This window comes from Salvelinus fontinalis, chromosome 36 (assembly GCF_029448725.1).
Source record: "Salvelinus fontinalis isolate EN_2023a chromosome 36, ASM2944872v1, whole genome shotgun sequence".
NCBI classification, from domain to species: domain Eukaryota; kingdom Metazoa; phylum Chordata; class Actinopteri; order Salmoniformes; family Salmonidae; genus Salvelinus; species Salvelinus fontinalis.
Window position 1 is genome coordinate 17,920,266 of NC_074700.1, and position 13,647 is coordinate 17,933,912.

The window sequence follows — 13,647 nt, forward strand, 5'->3', positions numbered from 1 at the left end:
TCTCCCTCTTTCTCTCTCTTTCTCCCTCAATTTCTCGCTCTCTTTAACGCTCTCTCTGTCTTTCTCCTTCTCTCTCTCTTTCTCCTTCTCTCTCTCTTTCTCTCTTTCTTTCTTTCTCCCTCTCTCTCTCTCTTTCCTTCTCGTTATCTCTCTCACAGCCCAACAGAGATTTAAGTTGATCAATTAACATCAATTAACTTTCAATCTGATATAGCTAGGGCCAAGAGACCACAGGGTGTGTGTGTGTTTGTGTAGCCATTTGTTTGGGTAGACGGCTGTGCATGCCTCTCTCTCTCTCATTCAGAACAGAATGTGGAGATTCATACTTTGATATTTAAATGAGTTGCGGGACCCATTTCTGACTGGAATATCTGCTCTATTCTCCATGTACTACTTTAACCATACACACTCACACATGCACACACACCCACACACACAAGCACCATCACGTATGCCATACCTACACTTCTAAAGACATGATGGGGGAGGAGGAGGAGGTGGAAGGGAGCTTTATATACACGACAACAACAGGGGAAATGAAAAGAGAGAAACAGAGAGAGAAGGAGAGGCGGTGGGGAGAGAGGACACAGTGAAAAGGGGGATTTACAGCTGCATCATCATTTGACAAACACTGAGGTGTACTGAACAGTAAACACATGCACACAATGATATGAAATGGGCTCCAAAGAATCTTGCAGACAGTAATTAGATAAATAAATAAATAAATAACTACAAACACTGATAATCAAACTAATATATACCAATATACTGTACATGTATAAAAACACACAATCGTATTTGTGCCTTTAAAGAATACATCCTTTAAAGAATACATTTTTTTAAAGAACACATTATTTAAAGAACACATTATTTAAAGAACACACTTTTTAAAGAACACATTTTTTAAAGAACACATTATTTAATGAACACATAATTTAAAGAACACATTATTTAAAGGCCCAGTGCAGTTAAAAACCATGAGGTTGGAATAGTGCTGTGAAATTGTAAAAAAAAATATTATAATGCCCTTTTAGTGTAAGAGCTGTTTGAGAAGACCGCCTGAACTTCTCCCTGTTTGGGTGGGATGGAGATTTGGCCTGCCTGGAGACATCACCGGGTGGTAAATTAGTTAAACGACCAATTAGAGAGTTCAAAACCTCTCTGCCAATAACAAATAGTTTTCAGTTTTCACTTCCCCACTCAGACCACTCACAGACAGTCGTAACAATATTCTTGTTTGAGAAAAGGATCTTTGTAAGAAGCTATGATGAATTAACGAAATGTGACATCTCCTGACCACAGGAGGTTGATGACACCGTAATTGGGGAGGACGGCTCGTGGTAACGGCTGGAGCGGAATTAGTGGAAGGGCATCAAACAAATGGTTTTCATGTGGTTGGTGCCATTCCATTTGCTCTGTTCCAGGCATTATAATGAGCCGTCCTCCCCTGCTGTGCTCCTGACATACCTTACACACATGCCTGCCTGACATACATGGCTCCAACCACCAACACAGTCAAACATAAACATTCACACCCGTGCACATTCCTATGTATGACCATCACACTAGCCATCCGTGGCTCTATCAATGAATGCTGACAACCAGTTAACCTTTTACGTGTGTGTGTGTGTTGTTGCGTGTGTCTGTGTGTCCATCCATTACTGTATCACTGAATGCTGACAGCCAGTTAGCCCTTTTTACATGCGTGTAATTGTACCTTAGAGTCACACATCACATTCCTGTAGACCAGGTCACACGAGTGTTAGGCCCCGCTGTGTGGGGTGCAAGAACACAACACACACATGCTGTGAACACATGCATTATAAGCACACAAACACACACTGCAAACAGACGGTACACACACTGTGAACACACACATACACACACGTTACAGGGATAGTTCTAGGAACCAGGTGATTCTGTGTGTAATGTACAGTATGTCTGTGGATTAGCTCACTTTGGTCCAGAGGGATTTGCCTGTAAAGCCTGATCTCTTTGTCTAACACTGGAATGCACTGGGACGGAGATGCCTGACCGGGGCACGTGTGTGTGTGGGTGGGTATGCGGGTGAGTGAGTAGTTGGGTGTGTTGGTGTTTGGTAAGTGTGAATGTCAGGGATGGGAAGTTTGAGTGTGTGTGTGTCGGTGTGTGTGTGTGCTACTGACTAGTTTACAATGATGTGGGGACAGGGGACTGGAGTTACATAAATGTCATCTGTTTTATTCTTACAATACCAAACACATCATCCTTCCTCATATCCTTCAACTGCAAATAAATAACATACCGCACCTACTGCACTTGGTCTTGTTATTGCCTAGGTTACATGGTGTCTATTATGGGCCGCCGGTGGCCTCTTCCTCACACCCACTATACAGACTGGGGCTTCCTATTGCAGGCCGAGAGACAGGCCATCAACTTTGCGGTCCAAGGTAAGGTGGAGGGGAGGGGTGTGTGTTAACCTCTCTCCTGTCTATCTCCTTTCTCTTGCTGCCAAGATCCGTGTCTTCTCGCAAGTCTCATCCTCCAGCTCTCTCTCTGCCAGGTTAGACCAAGAATGCATCCCATATGGCACCGGATTCACTATATAGTGCACTACTTTTGACCAGGGCTCATAGGGTTCTCATCAAAAGTAGTGCACTATGTGGGGAATAGTGTGTCATTTGGGGCGCAGAACAACTTCTCCTCTCCTTTTCCTCCTCACTCAGCCGTCTCTTCCTCCTATTCTCGCTAAAATAATGGGCAGTTTTCATTTCAGAATTGACTTTCAATGTATCTTCTGAGTTCAAATTGAATCTACCAACCCTGCTGCCAAGATTCTCTCTCCTTCCCTCTCGCTCTCTCTCCCTCCTTTTCTCCCTCTCTTCCTTTACCTCCCTCTTTCCATCTCTTTCCCTCCCTCAAAGCACTCTTCCTCCATCAATCCCTACCTACCTCTCTCTCTCTCCCTCCCTCCCCCTTTCCTCCTAATCATAGCTCAAGGTCATCCAGCCACTCCTGCATCATCCACCTCATTCACGTACCTCCTCTCTGTAGAGTTATCACAACCTAAACCACTAATCTCTCTCTTTACCCTTTGTGCTTTCTCTGACACAATCAACTATGTCTTCCCTAACCCCCCCGCCCCTCTCTCTCTCTCTCTCTCCCTCCCCACTTATCGTATCTCTGTGTCTTTAATTTTCTCAATTGCTAGTCTTCTTCTCTTCCATTGTCTGTCTCTCTCTTTCTCTTACAAACACTTTTTCTTGTCACCTTTCTTTATGTCTCTCTCTCGCTAAATCAAATAAAGTTTATTGGTTGCATGCACAGTGTAGCAGATGTTATAGGGAGTGCAGCGTTACTGTGTTACTGTCCATCCTTCCACAGAGTGTACAAAACATTATGAACACCTGCTCTCTCCATGACATAGACTGACCAGGTGAATCCAGGTGAAAGCTATGATCCCTTATTGATGTCACCTGTTACATCCAATTCAACCAGTGTAGATCAGGTATTCCCAAACTGGTGAGCAAGGCCGTCAGGGGTACGCCAAATAAAAATGTGATTCACATTTTAAAAAGTAAAAAACTTTTTTTTTCTTACATTTTCAAACAGTCCATTTATATTTTCCAACGGGCTATACATTTGGGTGAGTTTTTTTCTTGCATGAGTAGCCTCGTTTTACAGCCAAAAAATAACTTAAACCATCTAGTGTTCAACGACACAATGTCAAATACAGGTAGCCTAGTCAAATAATGAACATCCAATCACATTAACCGTTACTCTCTTGCGGGAATTCCACTAATGGTCTGTATGTAGCCAAACGTAGCTGCTGCTCATGTTGGTATCTGTACTGATGGCGCAAGAGCCATGTCAGGGAGACATAGTGGAGTGGTAACGCACGTACAAGCAGTTGCTCCCGACGCCACTTGGATACACTGACTGCAGCATCCACCGAGAGGCTCTTGCTGCCAAGGGAATGCCTGACAGCTTGAAAGACGTTTTTGAAAAACAGTGAAAATGGTTAACTTTGTTAAAGCAAGGCCCCTGAACTCTTGTGTATTTTCTGCACTATGCAATGATATGGGCAGTGACCATGTAACGCTTTTACAGCATACAGAAGTGCGCTGGTTATCAAGGGGAAAAGTATTGACACATTTTTTTTAAATTGAGAGACGAGCTTAAAGTTTTTTTTACTGACCATCATTTTCACTTGTCTGACCGTGATGACGAGTTTCTCACAAGACTGGCCTATCTGGGTGATGTTTTTTCTTGCCTGAATGATCTGAATCTATGATTACAGGGACTCTCCGCAACTATATTCAATGCGCGGGACAAAATTGAGGCTATGATTAAGAAGTTGGAGCACTTCTCTGTCTGCATTAACAAGGACAACACACAGGTCTTTCCATCATTGTATGATTTTTTGTGTGCAAATGAACCCAAGCTTACGAACAATGTCAAATGTGATATAGCGAAGCACCTGAGTGAGTTGGGTGCACAATTACGCAGGTACTTTCCCGAAACAGATGACACAAACAACTGGATTCGTCATCCCTTTCATGCTCTGCCTCCAGTCTACTTATCGATATCTGAACAAGAGAGCCTCATCGAAAATGCAACAAGAGGTTCTGTGAAAATTGAATTTAATCAGAAGCCACTGTCAGATTTCTGGACTGGACTGCGCTCAGAGTATCCTGCCTTGACAAATCACGCTGTGAAGACACTGATGTCCTTTGCAACCACGTACCTATGTGAGAGTGGATTCTCGGCCCTCACTTGCATGAAAACTAAATACAGGCACAGACTGTGTGTGGAAAATTATTTAAGACTGAGACTCTCCAATACAACCCAACATTGCAAAGTTATGTGCATCCTTTCAAGCACACCCTTCTCATTAACCTGTGGTGAGTTATTTATAATTTTCGATGACAAATAAGGTTTTATATGGAAGATGGTTAAATAAAGAGTAAAATTATTGATTATTATTATATTATTATTATTTGTGCCCTGGTCCTATAAGAGTTCTTTGTCACTTCCCACAAGCCGGTTTGTGACAATAACTCACACTCATTCTTATGTTTAATAAATGTATCGTATATTGTGTATGGCAGGCTTACAAGAATGGTAAAAAACAACATTTGAGAGTGCGCTGACCCTGGTGCTAGAGGGTGTCACGATCGTCGTATGAGTGAGACCAAGGCGCAGCGTGAATAGAGTTCCACATATTTTTTATAAAATGAAAACTCACCAAAACAATAAAGCACAAACGAAACGTGAAGCTATACAAAATAGTGCAGACAGGCAACTATACATAGTCAAGATCCCACAAACACAAAAGGGAAATGGCTACCTAAATATGATCTCCAATCAGAGACAACGATAAACAGCTGTCTCTGATTGGGAACCATATCAGGCCAACATAGACATACAAAAACCCAAGATGACCCACCCTAGTCACTATCACTCCCCAACCAACACAGAGAAAAAACAGCTTACTATGGTCAGGGCGTGACAGTGGGGGGTACACAGCTGGAGGTTGAATGTTTGAAGGGGTACGGGACTATAAAAAGTTTGGGAACCACTGGTGTAGATGAAGGGGAGGAGACAGGTTAAAGAAGGATTCTTAAGCCTTGAGACAGCTGAGACATGGATTGTGTATGTGTGCCATTCAGGGGGTGAATGGGCACAAAAACATATTTAGGTGAACAGGGAATGGTCGTCGGTGCCAGGCGCACTGATTTGAGTGTGTCAAGAACTGCAATGCTGTTGGGGTTTTCACCCTCAACAGTTTTCTCGTGTGTATGAAGGACATCCAGCCAACTTGACACAACTGTAGGATGCATTGGAATCAAAATGGGCAAGCATCCATGTGGAACGCGTTCGATACCTTGTAGAGTTCAAGCCCCCGACGAATTGAAGCTGTTCTGAGGGGGGATACAACTCAATATTAGGAAGGTATTCTTAATGTTTTGTCCGCCCAGTACATGTATATTTTAACCTTTATTTAACTAGGCAAGAAGAACAAATTCGTATTTACAATGAATGCCTATACATGCAGTACCAGTCAAAAGTTTGGACACATCTACTCATTGCAGGGTTTTTCTTTATTTGACTATTTTCTACATTGTAGAACAATAGTAAAGACATCAAAACTGTAAACTAACACATATGGAATCATGTAGTAACCAAAAAAGTGTTAAACATCAAAATATATTTTAGATTTTTGATTCGTCAAAGTAGCCACCCTTTGCCTTGATGACAGCTTTGCACACTCTTGGAATTCTCTCAACCATCTTCATGAGGAATGTTTTTCCAACAGTCTTGAAGGAGCACTCCTTCTTGGTCAAATAGCCCTTACACAGGCTGGAGGGGTATTTTGGGTCATTGTCCTGTTGAAAAACAAATGACAGTCCAACAAAGCGCAAACCAGATGGGATGGCGTATCGCTACAGAATGCTGTGGCAGCCATGCTGGTTAAGTGTGCCTTGATTTCTAAATAAATCCCAGAGGGTGTCACCAGTAAAGCACACCCCACACCATCACACCTCCTCCGTGCTTCACGGTGGGAACCACACATGTGGAGATCATCTGTTCACCTACTCTGCATCTTACAAAGCCACCCTTTGCTTTGATGACAGCTCTGCACACTCTTGGCATTCTCTTAACCAGCTTCATGAGGTAGTCACCTGGAATGCATTTCAATTAACAAGTGTGCCTTGTTAAAAGTTAATTTGTGGAATTTGTGGAATTTATTTCCTTATTAATGTGTTTGAGCCAGTCAGTTGTGTTGTGGCAAGGTAGGGGTGGTATACAGAAGATTGCCCTATTTGGTAAAAGACCAAGTCCATATTATGGCAAGAACAGCTCAAATAAGCAAGAGAAATTACAGTTCACCATTACTTTAAGACATGAAGGTCCGTCAATCCGGAAAATTTCAAGAACTTTGAAAGTTTCTTCAAGTGCAGTCGCAAAAACCATCAAACACTATGATGAAACTGGCTCTCATGAGGACCGCCACAGGAATGGAATACCCAGAGTTACCTCTGCTGCAGAGGATACGTTCATTAGAGTTACCAGCCTCAGAATTTACAGCCCAAATAAATGTTTCACGGAGTTCAAGTAACATACACATTTCAACATCCAAACTTTTGACTGGTACTGTATACACACTGTATAAAGGTCCTCTCCAGGCTGATAGCCCAGCTCCGTGACGACAGGTGAGACACCCCACACCTAATCCATCTTCTCATCCCACACTCCCCTCCTCATCTGACAATCCCCTCCTCATCCCACAAACCCTCTCCTCATCCCAAAATCCCCCTCCCCATCCCACAATTCCCCTCTCCCCTCCAGATCATACACATTAGCTATATAATCATCAGGCTTTATCCTACTCCAACTCATCAGAGATCATATGTTCATATGTTATGTTTTGAGTGTGATTCTGACTGTCTCTTTGTTACACAGTGTTGGTCAAGAACACTATGGAGACGCCTGCAACATATTGATTGTCTGGGAGTTCATCTCAAAGTAAGTGAATAGAGAACTAAATACTGAAGTAAAAAGGTGTTTTTGTATTTATATTTTTGTGTGTCTTTTTTGTCATTTGTATTTGTAGCAGTTGTGCTTATTTATTTAGCTGAAGACTGGTTAGCTTTGCCTAGCTTAGTTCAGCATTATGTGCTTTATTCATATGAAAGTAGCTAGTTTGGAGGCTGGTTAGTTCAGACTCATATTTGTTCTATTGTCTTCAGTAGCTAACAGGAAGACTGTTTATCGTAGCTTAGCTTAGTTCAGCATAGGCTATGTGCTTTATTGATAAGGTAGTAGCTCCAGTCGCTAGCAGGAAGACTGGTTAGCTTAGTTTAGCATAGCCTATGTCTTTTATTCATAAGGTAGTAGCTCCAGTCACTAGCAGGGAGACTGGTTAGCTTAGTTCAGGATAGGCTATGTGTTTTATTGATAAAGTAGTAGCTTCAATCGCTAGCAGGAAGACTGGTTAGCTTAGCCTCTAACGAGTCACAAACCCAGATCCGGGATCCCTCCCATCAAAAAAAGCTGACTAGCATAGCCTAGCCTAAAGCCACAGGGATATCATATAATAAAATGTTCATGAAATCACAAGTCCAAGACACCAAATGAAAGATAAACATCTTGTGAATCCAGCCAACATTTCTGAATTTTTTAATATTTTACAGGGAAGACACAATATGTATTTCTATTAGCTAACCACCATAGCAAAAGACACAACTTTTTTTTCCACCATTTTTTTCAATGCATAGGTAGCTATCACAAATTCGACCAAATAAATATATAAAAAGTCACTAACCAAGAAACAACTTCATCAGATGACAGTCTTATAACATAGTTATTGTATAGCATATGTTTTGTTTCGAAAAATGTGCATATTTCAGGTATAAATCATAATTTTACATTGCAGCCACCATCACAACTCTCACCAAAGCAACTAGAATAACTACAGAGAGCAATGTGAAATACCTAAATACTCATCATAAAACATTTATGAAAAATACACAGCGTACAGCAAATGAAAGACAAAGATCGTGTGAATCCAGCCAATATTTCAGATTCTTTAAGTGTTTTACAGCAAAAACACAATTTAGCATTATATTAGCTTACTACAATAGCCAACCACACAGCAGCATTGATTCATGCACATTAGCGATAGCGAATAAACCAGCAAAAGATATTACATTTTTCACGAACATTCTCAAAACTTCATCAGATGACAGTCCTATAACATCATATTACACAATACATATATTGTTTGTTCGAAAATGTGCATATTTAGCGGCACAAATTGTGGTTATCTTCTTGAGAATACAGGGGGTGCTGTTTCGCATTAGCATAATTGCCTCTACAGATTAAACTGCCTCTTATTCAATTATTGCTGTTACTATATGCATATAACCATATACCATTGGATAGAAAACAAGCTATGGTTTCTAAAACCGTTCCAATTTTGTCTCTGAGTGAAACACAGGTCATTTCACAGCACTTTCCCTGAGCCAGAAGAAGATTGCAAGATGTGTATGCTCGCTTCAACGCTCTGCCTATATATGGTCATGCCACCTATGACCCGAAACACACTTCATTCTTCTTCCTCTGGGTGTCAGGAAGTTGTCAGAGGAGAAATATTTTGTTTATCTTGTACTGACGTGAAATAAGACCTATTTCTTTAGCGTGACCGACAACTTCCGGTTTTCTGAAACGCGCGTTTTAGAGGTGCCATTGTCTTTTGTTATGCTGACGTTACGGATGAAAACTATCTCCGTCTCGAAGTTTGTTTGATACATGTGACCATATCACCGTAATGTATGTTTTTTCAATATAGTTTAATCAGATTATTAGAATTTTTTCGGGAGTTTTGCCGTGTTCCGTTCTTTGAGTTTTTTAACTTTGGACAGGGACCGTGCCAGTCGACCAGTACCCAGGCTAAATGAAGAGGGGAAGTTGCCATTGTGAATGGATTGAACGACTCATCAGGACTAAGGACACCTTGATCAACATTCTGATGAAAGATCAGCAATAGTAAGACCCAATTTACGATGTTATTTCATATATCTGTCGTGCATGTGAACTGGTCGGGCGCGTCCAGCTGGTTCTGGCTGGCCTGGTTATGCTAATTTAGCGCTACATTTTGTTTTCGCTATAAAACATTTAAAAAATCTGAAATATTGTTTGGATTCACCAGATGTTGGGCTTTCAATGTCTGTACGCTGTGTATTTTTTCTGAAATGTTTTAAGACAAGTAATTAGTTATATAACGTTGGTCTCTGTAATTGTTCTAGCTGCATCAGCACTATATCAGATTGCAGCTGCAATGTAGAACTGTGATTTATACCTGAAAAATGCACATTTAAAAAAAAAAAACTATGCTATACCATAAATATGTTATCAGACTGTCATCTTATGAATTTGTTTGTTGGTTAGTGGCTATCAATATCTTAGTTTAGCCGAATTGGTGATAGCACCTGATGGAGTAAGAAACTGTTGGAGTAAGAAAATGGTGTCTTTTGCTAACGTGTTTAGCTAATAGATTTACATATTGTGTCTTCCCTGTAAAACATTTAAAAAATCTGAAATGGTGGTTTTATTCACAAGATCTGTGTCTTTCATTGGGTGTCTTGGACTTGTGATTTAATGATATTTAGATGCTACTATTTAATTGTGACGCTATGCTAGCGATGCTAATCAGTGTGGGGGGGGTGGGGGGTGCTCCCGGATCCGGGTTAGGTACTCTGTAGAGGTTATACAATGAGAATAGTAGCCAAGCTGCCAACAAAATGTCAGGAGAAATCTTGGGAGAGGCACCTAATCTAATCAATAACTAATCATAAACTTGACTAAAAAATACAGGTTGGACAGCAAATGAAAGATACATTAGTTCTTAATGCAACCGCTGTGTTAGATTTTTAAAATGAACTTTACTACAGAAATAAAGCGAGACCGCACCGAAATTAATGGCGGAATAATAGTTTTACATTTTTCAACAGAACAACGAATTAACATCATAAATAGTTCTTACTTTTTGATGAGCTTCCATCAGAATCTTGTGCAAGTGGTCTTTTGTCCAGAATCATCGTTGCTCGGTTGTAGATTGTCGTCTTCAACTTAGGAATTAGCAGCAAACATTAGCTATGTGGCCCAGACGTGTCCAAATCTTCATAACGCAGCACAAAGAAATATCCGAAAATCGCAATATACTGATATAAACTGATATAACTCGGTTTAAAATAACTACATTATGATGTCTTTAACACCTATATCGAATAAAATCAGAGCCGGATATATCTAAGGCCTATAACGAGAGCTTTTCAGAATGCCATCTTGGGGTCTGTCTTGCGCCATGACGAACGTTGAAAAGAGTGCACCCCCGGTTCCATGAGCCTTTATATGGCCTCAGATCTGCCTAGCAACACCATTCCAATTCTCACTGCTTACTGACATCTAGGGGAAATCGTATGCAGTGCATGTCGACTCATAGATTACATGCAATTTAATAAACTGACCCTGGAACAGAGTGCCCGATTTCAGATTTCTCACTTCCTGACAGGAAGTTAGCTGCAACTTGAGTTCTGATATACACAGATATAATTCAAACGGTTTTAGAAACTAGAGAGTGTTTTCTAGCCAATAGTAATAATAATATGCATATTGTACGAGCAAGAATTGAGTACGAGGCAATTTAATTTGGGAACGAATTTTTGCAAAGTCGAAATGGCGTCCCCCTATTGACAAGAGGCTTACAATGTGTTTTATTAATATGATAGTAGCTCCAGTTGCTAGCTGCTTCCTGTCTTGCTGTGAAAGCAGGAGGCCAGGTGAGTGGTGATGAGACCCTGAGAGAATGTAGGTCAGACGTGTACTATGCACATGCTGATGTCACACAAACACACACACACACACACATACTTTTTCTCCCACACCCCTGCCAATGCTGATGTTTCACACACACTTACCCCCACCGTGTGGGTTTTACTCAGGTCCCCATGAAGATAGCGGGTGTCTCAAGCGGCAAGACCCGGGGCTCCATGTCCGAACTACAAGTCCCCCAAACATCTCTCTCCCCCTCTTCCTAGGTCACTCTCTTCTCTACCTCAATTTCTCTTACTCTCTTTCTCTCTGGCTCTCAATCCCTCTTCTCTGCATCATTGTACTGCATCCTCATTGCTATGGAATCTAGGCAGCTGCAGCTCCTCCAGGTTCCCAATTCTCTCTCACGCTTCCCTCTCTCTTTACCATCCGTATCCGGGGGGCAACTGCAGGAGCCTCTGACTTGAACATATTAGTTTACCCTTTTTTTCACTCTCTCTCCGTTTTGTGGAATTGTAGTCCTCCTCTCTTCACATTCTTCTGTTCTCAACCCTTTAGTTTAGAACCTTGCCTTGATTTATCTGTTTTGTTGCCATGGCAATGCACCACCATGAGACATTTGTATAGCTATTTCTAAAGAAGTACTTTTCACCTAAACATACCTCGTTAGCTAGTTGACAGTGAGTAGCGGTCTGATGTAGTTAACAGATTTTTTTTATATAGTTCTATACTATGTTCGATTGTATTTCATTCATTCATATATCCTGTCAGAATTTCATATTTCTGCATTTATAAATTAAAGCTGGACCGCTCAATATATTTCTCTAATACAGATATTCCCAAACTGGGGTAAAGCGTAACCCCAGGGATACGTGCAATGCCATCAGGGGTACGCCAAATACAAATGTGATTAACTTTTTCCCCCACATTTTCAAACAGTGCATTTATATTTTCCAACAGGGCTATATACATTTGGGTGAGGTTTTTTTCTCGCCTGAGTAGCCTTGTTTCACAGCCAAAAATAAAATAACAACACAATGTCAAATACAGGTAGCCTAGTCAAATAATTAACATCCAATCCTATAAACCGTTACTCTCTCATGGGAATTCCACTAACGGTCCGCAAAACCAAATCAACTTTTATTGGTCAAAAAATGCTTGTGCTTCTAGTTCCGACAGTGCAGTAATATCTAACAAGTGATCTAACAATTCCCCAACAACAACCTAATCCACACAAATCTAAAGGTGTGAATGAGAATATGTACATATAAATATATGGATGAGCGATGGCTGAGCAGCATAGGCAAGGTGCAATAGATGGTATAATATACAGTATATACATATTATATGACTAATGTAAGATATGTAAACATCTTTATGATAGGTGTAACGGCTGCTCTCCTCCTCTTCGTCTGAAGAGGAGAAGCATGGGTCGGACCAATACGCATCGAGGTATGCAGTCATAATGAATTTATTTAAATGATAGACGAACACGAAACACTTGAGAATTTACAAAATAACAAACGCAGTCAACAGACCTGGACACCAACTTACATATAACGTGAAGAACGCATGAAACAGGAACAGACTACATAAACCGAACAAACGAACAAACAAACCGAAAACAGTCCCGTGTGTGGCGCAACATACATAGACATAGACACAGACACAGGAGACAACCACCCACAAACAAACAGTGTGAAAACATCTACCTTAATATGGCTCTCAATCAGAGGAAATGAAAACCACCTGCCTCTAATTGAGAGCCATATCAGGTCACCCTTAACAAACATAGAAACACACAACATAGACTACCCACCCAAACTCACGCCCTGACCGTCAAACACATACAAAATAACAGAAAACCGGTCAGGAACGTGACAATAGGGAGCAGAATTTTCACTTTTGGATGAATTGCGTGCCCATAGTGAACTGCCTCCTACTCTGTCCCAGATGCTAATATATGCATATTATTATTAGTATTGGATATAAAACACTCTGAAGTTTCTAAAAATGTTTGAATGATGTCTGTGAGTATAACAGAACTCATATGGAAGGCAAAAACCTGAGAAAAAATCCAAACAGGAAGTGAGATTTCTGAGACTGGTCAATGTTCAACTTATCGCCGATTCAATTCCCTGTAAGATATGGATCTGTTTGCACTTCCTCCGCCTTCCACTAGATGTCAACAGTCTGTAGAACGTGGAATGAAGCTTATGCTGTGTTGTGGGGCCGGATGGGAGGGGAATGAGTCAGTGGTCTGGCAGATTGCCAGTTCCTGGTCATGCGCTTTCCTCATGATATCGCCTTGCGTTCCATAACTTCTACAGA